The sequence below is a fragment of the Pogoniulus pusillus genome, chromosome 29 (assembly GCF_015220805.1).
Source record: "Pogoniulus pusillus isolate bPogPus1 chromosome 29, bPogPus1.pri, whole genome shotgun sequence".
NCBI lineage: Eukaryota > Metazoa > Chordata > Aves > Piciformes > Lybiidae > Pogoniulus > Pogoniulus pusillus.
The window spans coordinates 6,604,002-6,619,876 of NC_087292.1; the positions used below are offsets into that span (position 1 = coordinate 6,604,002).

The 15,875-nt window shown below is 46.2% G+C and overlaps 2 long non-coding RNA genes across 2 annotated transcripts; both read right to left on the bottom strand.

The window, feature by feature from the left end:
• Positions 1–3,781: 3,781 nt before the first annotated feature.
• LOC135188085 (uncharacterized) lies at positions 3,782–10,483 on the bottom strand. The gene is made up of 3 exons (XR_010307559.1): positions 10,326–10,483; positions 9,440–9,580; positions 3,782–3,880 (listed from the first exon to the last, which is right to left on the bottom strand). It is a non-coding gene; the product is annotated as an uncharacterized LOC135188085 (long non-coding RNA).
• Positions 10,484–12,634: 2,151 nt separating this feature from the next.
• Positions 12,635–14,387, bottom strand: LOC135188184 (uncharacterized). Its single transcript, XR_010307594.1, has 3 exons — positions 14,350–14,387; positions 13,859–13,998; positions 12,635–13,694 (listed from the first exon to the last, which is right to left on the bottom strand). It is a non-coding gene; the product is annotated as an uncharacterized LOC135188184 (long non-coding RNA).
• Between the last annotated feature and the right edge of the window lie 1,488 nt (positions 14,388–15,875).

The following is a 15,875-nucleotide window of genomic DNA, read 5'->3' on the forward strand; positions in this document are numbered from 1 at the left end:
CAAGCACCTGAGCTGAACAGATTCTTAAACCAGAGTAAAACCCTTTGGGGATTCCTCCCAGCCTGTCTGGACCCCAATTAGTACCTGTGGATGCTGCAATAAAGGTCCCAGGAAACTGAAAGGAAAGAAAACTCTCTCTTCTTAATCAGCCTGATGAGGTTTTGGGGGGAAACTGCTGATATTCACAGAGCAAGGCTGGAGTAATGGACAAGGAGCTGTGGCAGCTGTAAGGTTGTGTCAGCCCATTTGTCTCTTCTCCAAGGGGGATGCAGGAGTGAGCTCTGTGGTGGTTTTTAGCAGAGGTCTTCTGGTTAGCAAACATTATTTTGCAGATATTCTGCCAGAGCTTTTTTCTCATATAGGTGATTGTTGTATTCTGTGAGCAAGAGGAGTTAGGTGGCACAAGGTGACAAAAGCAGTAGCAGGCTACAGTGAGTCTTCAGGCTCCCTCAGTTTGCTGAGGGACTGAGAAAAGAATGAGAATGGAAGAATCATGAACTACTCCTGTTCTTTGTTCCTCAACTCCCTGTAGTTGTAAGGGAGATAGGATCACAGAATCATTTCAGCTGGAAAAGACCTCTAAGATCATCAAGTCCAACAACTGAACTAACACCACCATGGCTATTAAACCATGTCCCAAAATGCCATGTCTACACCTTTTCAGAACACCTCTGGGGACAGTGACTCTACCATCTGCCTGAGTGGCTTGTTCCAGTGCCTGACTACTGTTACAGTAAAGAAATTTTTCCTAATATCCAATCCAAACCTCCCCTGGTGTAATTCCAGGCCATGTCCTCCCATTCCATCACTTGATTCTAGGGAAAAGAGATCAATTCCCACCTCACTACAACCTCCCTTCAGATAGTTGAAGAGAGTAATAAGGTCTCTCCTCATCCTTCTCCTCTCTAGACTAAACAACCCCAGTTCCCTCAGCCACTTCTCATTAGACTTGTTCTCTAGATCCCTCCCCAGCTTCATTGCCACTCTCTGGATACACTCCATAACACAGGAGATAAGCTGCTGCTGCTGCTCAGTGTAGGATCAGTGGAGTCACAAAAAATGCAAAGCTTTATAGATGTCATTTGATCTCTAATAAATACACTGAATACATGGCTTTTACATCAGGCTTTGATCTCAGGGAAGCATATTGTAGCTGGGTTGCTACCACCCCTCTAATGAGTGGTGTTGGAGGCCCTACATAAACAGTGGCTAATAAAAGTGGGGAGGAAGAATGTAAACTCTGACATCCCAGTCCCAAAGTAGGTCAAGCTCCTCCAAGGGCAATGGCTTCAGGACGCTCCTGCTGTAGTAGCAGCCACCCGTGCGGGATGAAGTGCTAACGCCTTGGCTCCTCACTGCTGAGGGCAGCTCTAGCTCTTACATGGGGGATCAAACAGGTTGGAAGAGACCTCCAAGTTCATCTAATCCAACCTAGCACCCAGACCTAGCCAGTCAACCAGACCATGGCACTAAGTGCCTCATCCAGGCTTGGCTTGAACACCTCCAGGGACAGCGACTCCACCACCTCCCTGGGCAGCCCATTCCAATGCCAATCACTCTCTCTGCCAACAACTTCCTCCTAACATCCAGCCTAGACCTCCCCTGACACAACTTGAGACTGTGTCCCCTTGTTCTGTTGCTGGTTGTCTGGGAGAAGAGACCAACCCCACCTGGCTACAACCTCCCTTCAGGTATAGTTGTAGACATCAATGAGGTCACTGCTGAGCCTCCTCTTCATCAGGCTAAACAACCCCAGCTCCCTCAGCATTCAAGGGCCACTGCAGAACAGCTTCATATGGCTTAAAGGCTGATCACAGCTCAGGAGTGAGGGCTCTGGCAGACCAGACTGAGGGATCCAAAGGGCTGAGAAGCTGCTACAGTAGATACCTTCTGTCTGGTACAAACCTATCTTGCAAAATCCTAAACTGCCTGCAGAAAAGTTAAATGAAGTTTTGCTTCTCAGATCACTGCAAACAGAAGTACCTGGAGAAGAGATTTAGACCCCGCAAGGTTCCAGCAGCTGTGCTCTAGCTGTCCTGTATTTACGGAATGGTAGGGTTTGGAAGGGACCTCTGAAGGTCATCTAGTCCAATCTCTCTGCCAAAGCAGGGTCACCTAGAGCAGCTCACACTGGAACACATCCAGGCAGGGTTTATAAGTCTCTAGAGAGGGAGACGCCACAAACACATTCAACTGCAACTGCCTTTGGGTGCCTTCTGGTCCATGTTTGTCAGTGTGATTGTTCACACACGTACCTGCCTGCCTCCAGCAGAAACAGACACTGGGCTCTCCAGCCAGCTCTGCCTAGGTGCCAGGCATTTGGAGAGCTGAGCTGCTTTATCCACGCCACTCAAAACAAGCCCCTTCATACATGGGCTTTTTAGGACTAGGAGCATCTCTAGATGCCAGGTCTAGTGGAGTCCTAATTCACAGCTGACATCCAAGGTGCTGCAGTCATATTCCTAGCAAACCAAGTAGGACAGGAAAGGAGGCCTATAGCTGCTGCCAGCTCCTGTAATAACGTGTCCTAAGTGTGCTTTCTCCTGTCTCTTTCAAGTCATGCACGCACAAGTTACTTTACAAAGTGGTCTCTTGTCTGAGCCTCACAAACTTGTTTTACTTAGAACACGTCTTAGATTCTAGCAAGGACTGCCAGAGGGGAAGCAGCATTACACTGGATTGCACCACAGAAACCACCCAACTTAAGTGGATTACTCTTTTTGCCATGGGCTGACTTGCTTATGCAGGTTTGCTTTGTTATCAAATGTCTGTTACGACACAGGAAAGAACATCGAGCTGAGCAAGGCCTCTTCTGTGATCTGGATTATCCACCCTCTGCTTCCCTGTGGGAGCTTTAAGGGAAGAGTCTTCTGTATTGCCCAAAAAAAATTCCTTGTCTTGAAAAGCCCTTGGGAAAAGAAACTTGCAGCATCTGACTTTAAAGAGAGCTGCTCGGTGACCTGGAGCAGCTTGAAAGATGCTTAGTCCTTCAGCTGGTAAAGCCTCAGCTATGATCCATCCAAATGATGACCTGCAGGCTGTCAGGATCCCTCTGATTCTTTTCTTGTCATCTGAGTAAGGGACAATATTCTGCTCCTGCTTGATTTTACCCTAGATTTTTTTCTTTAGACTAGAATTAACACACCTGAAACTTTCAGTCTGCAAGACATGGGCTGGGATTCAAGGAAGCTCCTTTTTTAATCCTGTCTTCTGGCGTGGGGTTTCCCTAAATCTTGCTGTAGGTTTGATCAGCCTCTGACTCCAATTAGCCTCACACAATGACAACAAAAGGCTCGGTTTCAGAGGCAGAGAGATCACAGCTCAACGTTGGGTGAGGGAGCCCTTTCTCTCCTACCTCCGCACCTCCCTGTGCCTCCAGAAATTAGGATTTTAGCTCCTAAAACATGAGCCTTTTTAAAAACAGTTGAAGTGCTCTTGCATTCTGCTCTCGTGGTTCACTATATTCGGGTTTTTGCCACATCCATGCAGGCTGGAAACCTTCTTCTCTTAATTAATCCTGGAACTCTGCTATATACATATGATTCCAAGGTCTAGGGTTTTAAGAAAAATACCAAGTGTCATGAGACTCCTCATAAAATCATGACAGTCAGCTAGCTGAATACACAAAGAACAGTCTTGTATTTTTTTCCCCCTCTAAAGTTATTTTAGAGTAAGGAATCCTAGAAAGAAAAAGAGCAAAGTGCCCACAAAAGATCCTTGTGTCATGCAGCAAACTTCCTGGAATAAAACTACCAGCTCTGCTCCCCTGAAAAGAGGTTGCCTTTGAAGATGCAGCAGTCCATCAGACAATACAGCAGTTTGTGAAGGTATTGGAAGCACTTGTTGGAGAAGCCAGGCACTGCCAGTTGAAAACCAAGCTCTGAAAATGAAAAGGGTTGAAATGCATCATGTGCTAGTTTGAGCCTAGCTGGGATAGTTCAGTGAGAAGAATTAGGCTATAGGCTGTGAAAAAAGAAGCAGTGGTGATGTCTACTTCACTCATAGGCTTGCTGAGATGTAGAAGAACAAGAACACAAAGATAAGAGAGTCTCTCTCTGGGTTTTGGGGCTGCATAAACTTCTCTCTTTCTAACTTGCTGCCTGACTAATCCTTCTGCTTACCACCCCTGGCCGACCCTCCAAACTCACCTTGAACATAAGGCAAAGTCTGGGGTATAGTAAAGGGGTGGGGAGAAGGTGGAAGGGCTGTTGGGAGCCCCTCCTGGGGACTCTGGTTCCTGGGAGGGCTGTTGTGTTTCTGTATCACTTTTTACCTTGCCAATGTCTGTATATACTGTAAACATCTACTTGTGTGTTGTGCTAAGCTGTAAATACAGCTTCGGTCTTCCATTTCCAGCTCAGCTGAGTCGAGTCTGGGTGATTTTCCTAAGTGTGGGGGGGCAGGTAACACCCAAACCATCACACATCATACTACTTTCTGTACTACAGACAAATAAAGTAACGCTTAAAAAGGAGCAACAATCAAATAAAGGCCCCACACTGCGGCTGCCTGTCCTGCAGTAATTCTGAAACCTGGCTAAATATAGAAGAAGAGGCCCTGAAACTTCTCCTGAAGAGAACTGGTGTTTGTAAGTCAAACTGGTGAGGAGAGTTTCATTTTTCACTAGGAACAGATTGTTTCTGCAATGCCAATGCATCAAGGAATCCAAGCCACTGTTAAAGAGAAGTGTAGTTTCATAAGCTAGGAAAGGTCTGTGACAGCAAGGTCTGCACATGCTAGCGAGGATTCTCTCCCCTGTAGAGACCTGTGACTGTCCATCTGCATTGGTGGAATAGAGAAGGTGGCTGTGCAGATGAAAAATCAGAACATTATCCTCTGTCTATCATTTCCAGGGCTATCCTCCTCCATTAGCTGCTTGGAGAACTGTCAAATTGGCTTTGTTTCATTTTGCTTTCCTAGCCAATAACAACTTTGTCACCATCATAAACCTCTGCACCATATTTAATCCTGGTCATCCTGCTCCTTCTCATCTAGAGACGAGGTACAGTGGGGGCAACTGTCTTCACAAGGTGCTTCTTTGAGGAGAGGAGCTGGTAACCCAAATTAGTTGGCAGCTCTAAGAAATCCTAGCAGGTAATTTTTGCAGCACTCTCAGCCCACGTGGCTGCTGCAGTTGCTCTGAATAACTACAGTAGCTCTGATCGTGAATTACTGTGATTTGTCAGATGTAATATAAGCCCAGCAAGGGGTTTGATGCTTTTGCCAGCAACATGTGAAAGAAAATATTTGAGTGAAGCTGCCCAAGCCAGGTTGGGGGGGGGGGGTTGGTAGAAAAACCAACCTGACCTGCCCAGATTTATTTCATGCAGTGATGAAACCAGCTCGGTGCCTGGATTGAAACCAGTGGACATATTTAATCTGCTTGAATAACTCCTGACGGCTGTTGGGCTTCTTTCCCTTGGAAATTATAATCCAACCCTGCATACCATCTAAATAATGCAATAACCTACTGCAGTATCTCTTTTCTTGGCACAATTGCACATAACATTGTGGGGGGAAAAAAGTAGGTGTCTGAAAACAAAAGCAGTCCTCCTGACAAGGATTGCTGCAGTTGGGACAGTGAGGTTTCACTTCTTTTTTCCACTACTGGGGAACAGAGTAGTACCACATGGAGCAGGAGGCAAGGAATCCACACTGATTCCCCAGTCTCAGCTGAACTGTGCAGAAATGGAATAGCAGGCTCCAATCTACCTCTCTTCTCTGCCCTGGTGAAACCCCATCTTGAGTACTGCATTCAGTTCTGGGCTCCTATTTTAAGAGGGACAGGAATCTGCTGGAGAAGGTCCAGCAGAGGACTGTGAGGATGATTAGTGGGCTGGAGCACTGCCTGATGAGGAGAGACTGAGGGACCTGGGGCTGTTTAGCCTGAAGAGAAGACTGAGAGGGCATTTAATAGATGTTTATAAATATTTGAGGGCTGGGGGTCAGGCTCTGCTCACTTGCTCACTGGGATAGGACAAGGAGCAATGGATGGAAGCTGCAGCACAGGAGGTTCCACCTCAACACAAGGGGGAAATTCTTTACTGTTAGGGTCACAGAGCATTGGAACAGGCTGCCCAGAGAGGTTGTGGAGTTTCCTTCTCTGCAGACTTTCAAGGCCTGTCTGGACACGTTCCTCTGTGACCTGAGCTAGAGTGTGTGGCCCTGCTCTGACAGTGGGATTGGACTCGGTGACCTCCTGGGTCCCTTCCAACCCCTAACATCCTGTGAACAGCCATCAACAGCCCTTCCTAGACTTTCCTGCTGGAAAAACTGAACACATTCCCTGAATTCAAGTGGGAGTTCTTGAAGCTTCATTGAGTTATCAAGTGAAATATGTCAGGTAGCTGCAAAAGGAGTGGTGGCAATCTTCATTATTACTATAGGTATAATTATACATAGCAAAATGCATATATAGTTAAATATATAATTACACAGAGCACTCTATATATATAGTTACATAGTTATAGGTGGTTACATCTGTTTTTTCAACAACCTAGGAGTCAGGAAAATTCCTAGTGAAAGTTCTCATCTTGCAGGGAGCCCTTGTAGAAGGATGGCCACGTTTACCTATGCACCTCACAAGAGCCTTGCAGAGCTGGAGTCCAGCTTCTTAATGGTCTCTTTACAAACCTGTGTCCTCTAGTAAGAGCATGAAAGGACAGCACTTCAGCATGCATTCAGCTGAGCTTTCCTTCCTCCTGCATCTGCATATGCTGCATGACAAGCAAGCTGCTGAAGGTTAATTGTTACTCTAGGATATTACATTCCTTCTCTCTCTCTCTCTCTCTCTCTCTCGTTAATTTTGGGGACAGGGTGGGGAAAGTAAAACTCTGACACTTGAACCTTGCTGGAAATGTCTTGGTGGTGGCTCAAAACAAATGTTTATCTTTAAAAAATACAAAATAAAAACAGTCCAAAGGTATTCCTCCTTTAAATAAACCCTGTGTTAAACCCCCAAAAAAAGGGCAAAAGAAATTTACCTGCTGCTTTTGTTGTTTCTGTAGCCAAGGGACTGAGTCAGGAACATCTACTGGGTTTTGTTTAATTGTTTTAACATCAACAGATTCATTATTTTACCTCTCATCAACATCAGAGTTTTCTCTGTGGTTTAAATCCCTGCTTAAGATCAAAATTAGCCCAAATAGCACCAAAGATGCAGGTAAAGAAAAGAGATGTTGTACATTCCAACCCTGAGTGGCGTAGAAGTCTCCACACTGCTTGCAAACTTCTCTTGAGGGAAGCAATGAATAGGAAACATGAGAGCAGGAAGAGGAGAAGGCAGAGGAGAGGGGCTGGATGGAACTCCAGTCTGGACCTCCAGACCCATGGCCCTGTGCCAAATGTCCAGCTGCTTCATCCACCATCACCAAGTGGCTCAAATAATGAAGTTTATTTGAAGATCCCCAAAATACTTTCCTGCACGGGTTGTGGAAAAGACAATCCAGACCAGTTTAAACAGATCAGCAAGGCAAATGCAGGCAAACCCTGATGCCAGGCATGGGCTCCTGGAAAAGGCAGAGCTATTAGGTCCGTGTTCAGCAACTGATGAAGTGCCTGCAAGTGCCTGGTGGCTTCATTTCAAGCTCCATCCTTTTAATACTAGCTTCCTTCTAGATTCCTTTTAATTCTAGACAAGGCTGGGTGATAGGTTGGACTGGGTGATCTTGGAGGTCTCCTCCAACTCGGTTGATTCTGTGAACCACAGGAGGGTGAATACATAGAATCAGTCAGGGTTGGAAGGGACCACAAGGATTGTCTAGTTCCAACCCCTCTGCCATGGGCAGGGACACCTTACCCTAGAGCAGGCTGCACACAGCCTCAGCCAGCCTGGCCTTAGACACCTCCAGCCATGGGGCCTCAACCACCTCCCTGGGCAACCCATTCCAGCCTCTCACCACTCTCATGCTCAACAACTTCCTCCTCATGTCCACTTTGAACCTACCCATCTCCAGCTTTGCTCCATTCCCCCTAGTCCTGTCACTCCCTGATATCCAGAAAAGTCCTTCCCCAGCTTTTTTATAGGCCCCTTTCAGATACTGAAAAGCCACAATAAGGTCACCTGGGAGCCTCCTCTTCTCCAGACTGAACAGCCCCAACTCTTTCAGTCAGAAACATGAGGGTTTCTACCCAATTATACCTCCCTTTAACAGTGTAGGAAACTGGAGAGCTGCTCCAGTACCCAGCTGAGGTAGAGGGAATATTTATCATCTAAGAAGATTTATGTTCATGACCTTCTGGATGCAAGGTGCCAGGACAGCCCATGCTGTGCCACATCTAATATACATATTCATGGCTCGTTTATTCATGAGCAAAACGGCTTGGATTAGTGACGCTTTGAAGGGCACTGATCCTGGAGTCAAAATACACTCAAGTTGCTCACAAATTAGAACTCCCTTTTTTTTTTCCCCCCCCTTAAATAAATTTGTAAGCCAGTGTAAATCCTCCATGCCAGCGTTGTTCTTGGAAATATTACATTGTATTTTATTGGCTTGCAAACACTTCGTAGCTAGCAAGCTGTCAATTATTTTTAGCACAACACAAGGTTTCTCCTGATGATAGATGGTGAGTCTAAATAATTTTTATAAAGTATTTCTACTTAGTGTGGTGTCAGGAAGCTGCCTGCCTGCCTGGGTAATATTGTGACTTCTGAAGCTCTTACCTGTTAGCGCTCCTTAATTGTGTAACACTCATCCGTGTGTCAATCACACACTTAGAACCATAGAATCAAACAGGTTGGAAGAGACCTCCAAGCTCATCCAGTCCAACCTAGCACCCAGCCCTAGCCAGTCAACTAGACCATGGCACTAAGTGCCTCAGCCAGGCTTTGCTTGAACACCTCCAGGGACAGTGACTCCACCACCTCCCTGGGCAGCCCATTCCAATGCCAATCACTCTCTCTGGCAACAACTTCCTCCTAACATCCAGCCTAGACCTTCCCTGGCACAACTTGAGATTGTGTCCTCTTGTTCTGTTGCTGGTTGTCTGAGAGAAGAGACCAACCCCCACCTGGCAACAACGTCCCTTCAGGTAGTTGTAGAGAGCAATGAGGTCACCCCTGAGCCTCCTCTTCTCCAGGCTAAACAAACTTGCAGGCTCATACATGGGATTTTTCTTCCAGAGATTTTCATAGAAGGGGGGGGAAATTAAGATCATAGAAAAAAAACCTGTTGGCAGCATATGGAGGAAGAAGCAATGCCAGACTTGCAACCAATCGTAGAAATGCAGGGTGTGAGGAATAAAGAAAAGAAGAAGCTCTTCACTAATGAGCTCCACTTCTATTCAGGACGAAGATACCTCCCAGTAATGTGTTTTTTCTTTCTCTTTCACCTCCCCTCCCCCCAACTTACATTGAGTGAAAAGGGAAAAAAGCCCAGTTTTGCATGTCTTGAGCAGATGCAAACTTCTGTGACTAAACAAGGTGCTAGAGATCAGATACCTGACATTTCAGTTTCAAAGTCACTTCCAGAGATGAGGAAAAGATGTGAAATAGCTCTCTCAGAAACAAAACTTCATCCACACCGAGACTGCTTCAACCAAGATCATGCCATCAGTTACAAGCAGAGATGGGCTTGGTATCCTAACAAGTATATGAAGTGGTAGAGAGACATTAGAAAACATCTGGAATGTCAAATGCACCAAAAATTACTACCCCTGCCCTAGAAGTGGTGATCACTTTTGCATTCAGCCAGGCTGCTTCTCCAGCAGTGGAGACCGCCCAGGGATCCCAGGATCATCCAAGTTACCTGCTTCAGTGACACTGCTCCTTCATCTCTGGTCAGGAAGAGCCACACCATAGGGGACTGTCTGTGGCTGGCCCAACACTGAGTTTATTTGCCTTACAGTACCCACAGCCTCTCCTGAGCTTGTGCCAGAATGTAATCTGCTTCAGCAGGGAACAAATCCTGTCTCAAGTGCATGCTCAACCACAGGTCTCTCCTGCTTCTGCTCTTGATCTTGGCTTCACTGTGAGCATCAAGTGCTTTGGGGCTAGGATATCATTTACCTGCTACCTGGGCTTGAAGTGGAATAAGAAAGAGCAAAAAGGTGCAAAGGTGCACCCAAAACAGTCCTACAAACCCAAGCCATTTAAAGCATGATGTGTTGCATCTGCAACCGTATCTGTGTTAGGAGCTTCTGAGTTTCTGTCATAGTGTAGTCCAGGAGGTCTGGACCAGCTAGCAGCCCAGAGTACTCTGCATCTGACAGCACTGAACAGTCCAAATACCTGTGGCAGGGCTGGGATCTAGGTGGTCTGGTACTTATCCCTCTTTATACACCACACAGCCTTTTCCAGCCATTAAACTGATTTTATATGTACAAACCTGTTTCAACAATTAGAGCAAGAGATCTTTATAGCTCTTTTGGTTTGAACTGGGCTGGTTTCAAGTCCAGGTACTCAAATGGATAAAATTATCTTGAAAAGCAGAAGAATTACACCATCCTCTGAGCTCCTCTGTGCTGTATTATGAAAGACACAAAGATAATATTTGTATAAATTAAAGCTAGTGGAGACATATGGAATTTCAGTTTCTGCTTCATTAAGTTGTCCTCCAGCCCTAAACATCCCTAGATCTATTCTGCTGCATTTGTCTATTTTAAATTTAATCTACCCTGCTGCAGAATGGAAGCTTAAAAGGATATTGCCTCTTTAAATTAAATGTGGAAAGAAAAAGAACAAACCACCACCACCAACACAACACTGGTGGGATTCTTGCTGAAGCGAATGTAATGTATTATATAAGTTAGAGAAGTCATAACATTTTCATATGTCTGTTAGCTGCCCTGCTAGAATCATAGAATCAACCAGGTTGGAAGAGACCTCCAAGATCACCCAGGCCAACCTAGCACCCAGCCCTGTCCAATCAGCTAGACCATGGCACTAAGTGCCTCATCCAGGCTTGGCTTGAAGACCTCCAGGGACGGTGCCTCCACCACCTCCCTGGGCAGCCCATTCCAATGCCAATCACTCTCTCTGCCAACAACTTCCTCCTAACCTCCAGCCTAGACCTGCCCTGGCACAACTTGAGACTGTGTCCCCTTGTTCTGTTGCTGCTTTCCTGGCAGAAGAGACCAACCCCACCTGGCTACAGCCTCCCTTCAGGTAGTTGAAGACAGAAATGAGCTCTGCCTGGAGCCTCCTCTTCTGCAGGCTGCACACCCCCAGCTCACTCAGCCTCTCCTCACAGGGCTGTGCTCCAGAACTCTCACCAGCTTCATTACCCTTCTCTGAACAGGTTCCAGTACCTCAACACCTCTCTTGAATTGAGGAGCTCAGAACTGGACACAGCACTCAAGGTGTGGCCTGACCACTGCTGAGCACAGGGGCAGAGCAACCTCCCTTGTCCTATGGCCACACTGTTCCTGATCTAGGCCAGGATGCCATTGGCTCTCTTGGCCACCTGGGCACACTGCTGGCTCATGTTCAGCTACTCTCTACCAGCAGCCCATGTCCCTTTCTGCCTGGCTGCTCTCAGCCATTCTGTCCCCAGCCTGTAGTGCTGCTTGGGGTTGTTGTGGCCAAAGTGCAGAGCCCTGCACATGTTAGTTCAGCAGCATATTTCTTTACTGTTTCACTATCACTACACTTAGGTTTTTTTTCCCCCCTTATCGGTTGTAAGGCCAGAAGAAGTGACTGTGACCATCTAATCTGATTTCACATGTATAATAGACCATAAGGCATGTCTGGATTAATTCCTAATTTGATTAAAATGACCTTGGAAAAATATCTGAGTTTTTTCCCTTCAGTTCCCAAGCAATGGAATATACCTTTGGAACCCTCTTAGGAGTTGTTCCAACCACCAACTGGTTTAGCCTTGTCATTACAAAGTGTTTTAAAGGGCTCTCTGGTTTGAGCCTGGAATTTTGTCTTCCTCCAATTTGTAGATATTGGACCTTTCCCCTCAGGTACTTGGTTTTCCTTTGTGTGGATTTGATGACAACCAAATCATCACTGAAGCTTATAACTGGTGGTGAAAATATCAGGACATTGATGTTTTCACTGTGGTTCTTGTGACTCTCCTGTGAGCCCTGTCACCTGCTGAAGGACAATGCCATCCATGCTAGCTGGTAAGAAATAAAGCAGTGAGTTGACTCATGCTTTCATGGGGGTTATTCACCCTATTTGGTCTTATATTAGCATCTACCTCTCTGTTACACTGTGCTAGTTGGAGGCTAGCTGAAATATTTTGGTGAGAAGAATTAGATGGCCATGAAAAGGAAATATTGGTGATGACTACTGCACTCATAGGCTTGCTGAGATGGATAAAAACAAGAACATAAATATAGAAAACTCAGTTGCTCTCTGGCTCTGGCTGCCTCCCTTCTCTCCCTAACCTCCTGTCTGTGTAACTAATCCTTCTGCTTCCTCACCCCTCTGGCCAATTCTCCAAACTCACCTTGAACATAAGGCAAAGTCTAGGATAAGGTAAAGGGTTGGCAGGAAGGTGGAGAGCCCCTCCTGGGGATTCTGGTTTCTTGGAGGGCTGCTGTGTTTCTGTATGACTTTTTTTTTAGTTGGTATATTTCTGTATGTAGCTGTAGATATTGTAAATATCTGCTTGGGTATTGTGCTAAGCTGTAAAAACAAAGCTTCACTCTTAATTTCCAGCTCAGCTGGGTCTAGTCTGGGTGATTTCAAAAGTGTGGGGGTAGGTAACATCCAAACCATCACAGACACACAAAATTTTCTCACAAGGGTGGGCACTCAAAGATCTCATTTCAAAGACCTCAGCTCTGGTTGCCTGTCTAATGGGAGAGAGAAAAAGACTCTGTTTTCTACTGCACCCAAAGGTGCAAGTACCCATTGCCAGAGGTGCTTGGCACCGTTAGTCTCCTGCTCTGCTCTAGCAAAGCTGTTCTGCTTTGTTCAGATGAACTTGGGCCAGAGGGAAGGAAAGAGATTGCAACCATACATGTATAGGCGAATAGGCAGAACATTACATATGCATTCAGCACATAAATCCAGGTAGATCTGATGGGAACACTCTGAGAACACCTTAACAAATTGAGCCTTAAGCTGGAGAGGCTCAGTAACACCTTATTTTCATGTATGTGAATCAGATCTGAGCTTGAAAGAGGCAGTAAGCTGCTTCTGATAATCCCAGGAGCAGAAGTCCAAGGGCCTGGAGAACTTTACAGATAATAGTGTAGATATCTCCAGCCTGTAAGCTTCAGGAACAGTCCAGTGGGGATTTTTGAGAACCTAAACAGAGGACTTAATGTTCCCAGTTCCTTTAATAGGTATTTATCTGCTTGTGTGTTTATGGGTCATCAGGTCCTTGATTACCAGGGGTGGTGTGTGTTGTAAAACATCTTGAAGTTATTGTCCTTCTGGTAGGGCTGCAGTGGAGGGGAGTAAATTCTAAGAAATAAACTGAGTAGAATGTGGGTGGAAGAGACTCCCAGAGTGGGAGTGGTGGGATCCCCACCCCGGGAGGTTTTCATGACTTGCTGAGACAGCCACAGCTGACCTAATCTGCTGTTAGCAACAGTCTTGCTTTGAGTAGGAGGTTGTAGGAGACCCCCAGAGCTCCTCTCCAGCCAACGTTTCTATGATCTAGGAGCATGGATGGATGTAGTCAGGGAGCATTGTCTGTAGTAGCCTTGGAATCATCAGCAGGTTCCCTGATGGAAGCTTCCCTCCAACTCCAGCTACAAGAGCAGGCTCTCATGGGCATTCTCAGTGGGACCACCTAGGAAAAGACAAATTTAGTCCAGAGAGAGGGAATTAAACAGCAATTAAAGAAGCCAGCTGAGATTTCAAGGCAAAAGCACAAATCCATAGGGTACATTAGTTAATTAAATAGAAGCATAATCTTCAGGGCTTTTTCATTCACAGAAAGCTTCTGTTTCTTACCAAAGGCTTCTTGAACTGGAGACAGTAGCTCAAGACAACTGCGGCTGCTTTCAGAACGAAGCGGTTCAGAAGAGGCACAAACACATCCCTTCCCTGGAGTCCCAAGTTCTTGGCTGGAGGAGCTTCCAAGCCCTGCTGTACTGCATGTTCAGGGTGGAGCAAAATGATTCAAGCAAAGGCAGATACTGATTATGGCTTAACCACCACCACAGTGCATCTCTTTGCTGAATATCTCCTGGCAGAAGCCACCCCCTTGGAGGCTGGGGAAAACCTTGAGCCCCAGCAATGTCCAACAGCCAAATTCCCCAGAAACTTTACTTGTCTTACAAACAGGCAAAGTTTCACTTTGTTTCCTTCAAGTCCCCTTTGAGTTCAGCATTGTAGGTTCACACATCATAGCTTCCTATCCTACCTAGCCGGGGGGCCCACCAGGCCCCCCGGCCTTTTAGATCACCTCCACCATTCACCCAGTGCGCACCAGGAGCACTCACCAGCGATCCAGGAGGAGGATCCCTCTGCCCAGTTGGGCACAGCTTAGGGCTTCTGCCCTTCCTGAGCAGATTATAAAGGGGAGTGGGCAGGGAGGGCAAAGTGGTCACACCTGGGGTGGGAGGAGACTCCAGCAGAGCCCAGGTGCTCTGGGTTTGGGGGATAAAGAGGCAAAATGCTGCTGGGTGGAAAAAGTGCAGATACGGTGGAAAAGGGGAGGTTCTGCTGAAAGGAGGGAGATGGAGAGGAAAAGGATGGAGAGGGAAAGGATGGAGATGGAGAGAAAAGGAGGGAGAAGGGAGATAAAAGAACAACAATACAAATGAAAACTAGACTGTAGTGCTTGCATTGAAACCAGCCTTTTCATGACCAACATTTTGTCATTTCTGCCTTACTATGTCATTATTGGCTTACTATGTTGGTTGAAGAAGAGGAAGTCACACCTGTCTAAGAGGAAAAACTGAGGAAACAAAGAGGACAGCTAAGAAATAAAAATGAAAAACAAATACTAATTATATATATATATATGCACAAAGTGTGAGGTCTTTCAGCAAGTTCTACATGGGCCAGCAATGTGTCCTTGTGGCCAAGAGGGCCAATGGCATCCTGGGGTGCATCAAGAAAAGTGGGGCCAGCAGCTCTAGGGAGGTTCTTCTTCACTTCTGCTCTGCCCTGCTGAGACCACACCTGCAATATTGTGTCTTGTTTTGGGCTCACCAATGTGAGAGAGACCGAGATCTGCTGGAGAGAGTCCAATGGAGAGCTACAAGGATGATTAGGGGTCTTGGGCATCTTCCCTATAAAGAGAGACTGAGAGCTCTGGGGCTGTTTAGTCTGGAGAAGAGAAGGCTGAGAGGGAATCTGATCGATGTCCACAAATATCTGAGATGTGGGTGTCAAGTGGAAGGGACTAATCTCTTTTCAGTGGTGCACAGCAATAAGACAAAGAGCAATAGACACAAACTGAAATATAGAAGGTTTCACCTCAACATGAGGAGAAACTTCTTTACAGTGAGAGTGACAGAGCCCTGGAACAGGCTGCCCAGGGAGGTTGTGCAGCCTCCTTCTCTGGAGATTTTCCAAACCCACCTGGGTGCATTCCTGTGCAGACTACCCTGAGTGATCCTGCTCTGCCTGGGGGGGGTTGGAGTCGATGATCTCTGGAGGTCTCTTCCAACCTCTAATGTTCTGTGGTTCTGATTGTCTGGGTCAGGTCAAGCCCACTTGTGAACAGGGCTTTTGTCTCACAGCTAACATTTGCAGATGGAATACATGATGTGGGGCACTCCATTAGACTTTGGGCACTGTTGCTGCTAAAGCCAGTGGATTACAAAGCAAAAGGCTAGAAGAGACCCTCAAAAGACATCTTCTTCAACCCTTCCCCAAAAAAAATCCTTACATTCAAATAATTTGGGTTAGTTTTAATTGGAGGAGGTTTTTTTCCCCCACACACTTAATGAAAAATACCTTTTCCCTACCATAACCAAGAAAGGAGGCTGCAGCACTTGGCAAACAAACTTCTATTAAG